Here is a 2,598-nt window from a genome sequence, read left to right on the forward strand (position 1 = left end):
AATAAGTATTCCAGGTTATCAGGATATTTGCTATTTTACACTTTACTAATGCAATGTAAACTGTATCATTTATAATATTATCACAAAGTTGGTATTTTACCAATAGAACTGCAATGCCTATTTCAGGATAACCTTATTGTATGGAATAGACATCTTATACAAAATTTTTATTACTCCTTAGCTCATAAGCGAGCAAAAGAAAGCAGCTGTACTATGAAGGCGCGTGGCTTAGTGGTTCGGGTATTCGGCTCACGAGCGTAAGGTCGCGGGTTCAATTCCCGTCGACGCGTTGTGTCCTTCAGCGTGACACTCTTTTTCACGTTGCTCCAGTCCACTCAGCTGGCAAAAATGAGTAGTACCTGTATTTCAAAGGGCCAGCCTTATCACACTTTGTGTCATGCAGAATCTCCCTGAGAACTACGTTAAGGGTATACGTGTCAGTGGAGTGCTCATCCACTTGCACGTTAATTTCACGAGCAAGCTGTTCCATTGGTCGTATTAACTGGAACCCTCGTCATCGTAACCGACGGAGTCCTCCTGTACCATATACGGAGTATTGTCTCCATTAAAAATTCTCTTATTCTACACACACACACACACACACATATATATGTATATAATATTTTTCCGGATGAAAATACTTCTTCCGTTTAGGGCATTATTCCCCTAGGTTCCCAATATTTTTTTATCATACTTTATTTAAGGGACTCTTTTCATTTCCGTATGAATATGTATATAAAAATGTCATTAGAATAATTAATTTATTAGACGGAGTCCAATAAATGTCATCAAATAAATCAGAGGTTCTCAAACTTTTTGGCCCCCCCCCCTTAGGCATCAGCGCCCACCTGGACCGTCTTAACGCCCACTTTGAGAACCTATGAAATAAATGGAACAGGCTTTGATGCTAATACGGACTATTTATTTAATTGAACCAGACAGCTGTTTCTGTCACAAAAGACCATATTTCAAGTATGCAATTAAAGAACAGGTATTTCAACAAAAGTAATACTCCTGTGAGTATGGATGTAGGTGTATGTGTGTGTCTATGTGAGCATATTGGCTGTGAGGTAAGTAGCTTGCTTACCAACCACATGGTCCCGGGTTTAGTCCCACTGCGTAACATCTAAGCAAGTGACTTCTACTATGGCCTCGGGCCGACCAAAGCCTTGTGAGTGGATTTGGTAGACGGAAACTAAAAGAAGACTATCGCATCTATCAATATATATATAAGTCGACCTCGGTGGAATTTGAACTCAGAACGTAAAGACAGACGTAATACCGCTTAGCATTTCGCCCGGTGTGCTAACGTTTCTGCCAGTATGCATGTGTATATGTGTGTATAACGTGTATATAACGTGTATATAACGTTTCGCCGCCTTGCATAATAGGAAATCCAACCACATTTCGTGGTTTGCTACCCCAATAACTCCTTTAAGAGGATCCAGTGGCTAAAGACATCATCAGCAGGAACCACATCCGGTTTCAGCCCCTACTCCTCTACCGTTTTCAATGTGGCCACCACCTTCTTTCGGAGGTGTCTTCAGCTCTTATGTTGAGTGCATTTCTTCTTTCTCCTTCTTTCTTCTGTTCCCTGGCCTCTTCAATGCAGCATCAACGAGTGTCAGCTGGCGACTGACCATCCTGCCAAATTTCCCTTTAAATACTCGCTGGTAGGTTCCAACAGCCGGCACCAGCTAGTTGTCACGTGACACGGTGTGCTAACGATTCTTCCAGCTCGCCACCTTGTGTAATATATATAATAAGTACAAAATGTACTTTTATACAGGAAGTATAATATAAAATATCTCTATCGTTTGAATATATAAGTCTATGAATATTAATATTTCTGGGGAAAAATAATATATACCTTTATATAGAGATAAAATTAATGAATGGAGAAATAACCCATCTTATAGGATCACAAGAATTAATATTGAAATATATAATTGAAAAAGAAATCCCCTCTACTATACTGTAAGTTTTGAGAAGCTCTATTCTCTGCAACGCTGCCGTGAGCGATACAATATTTGCACCATGTGGAAAATATTCCACCAATATTATCCATATGATATCGGTATTATGTTTAGAATTCACCCAACATTACTCCCCTGTGCAATGTGTCCCCTACAAAGGCCGAGATCACATCACATAAGAGCATTGCGACACACTTTCTTCACTGCAAATGGACCTGCACTTTTCAATGTTATCCCGAAAGAAATTAAAGTAGAAAAAGACCCCACAACTTTCAAACGGTACCTGGACAAATTCCTCCAGGAAATACCGGATAAACGACCTACACCTGGACACGTCTCAACCAACAACAACTCTCTGCTTGAGTGGTCCATGGTGTCCCGAAATAATTCACTAAAAGACTTTTCCAGGGTCGTGCTATTGAGTCAGTCATGACCTGCGCCGATAATGGCCGAAACCAATCTAAGTTATCTAAGTTATGCTGTAAACAAATTTACATTATGTTGATGGTATGCAATTATTGTTTATGCTCTATTGTTTAATTATGAATGTAATTATGAATAATATTATTATGTAAGATAGATGTATATATATATGTATATATATATATATATATATATATAT

This window comes from Octopus bimaculoides, chromosome 7 (assembly GCF_001194135.2).
Source record: "Octopus bimaculoides isolate UCB-OBI-ISO-001 chromosome 7, ASM119413v2, whole genome shotgun sequence".
NCBI classification, from domain to species: Eukaryota; Metazoa; Mollusca; class Cephalopoda; order Octopoda; family Octopodidae; genus Octopus; species Octopus bimaculoides.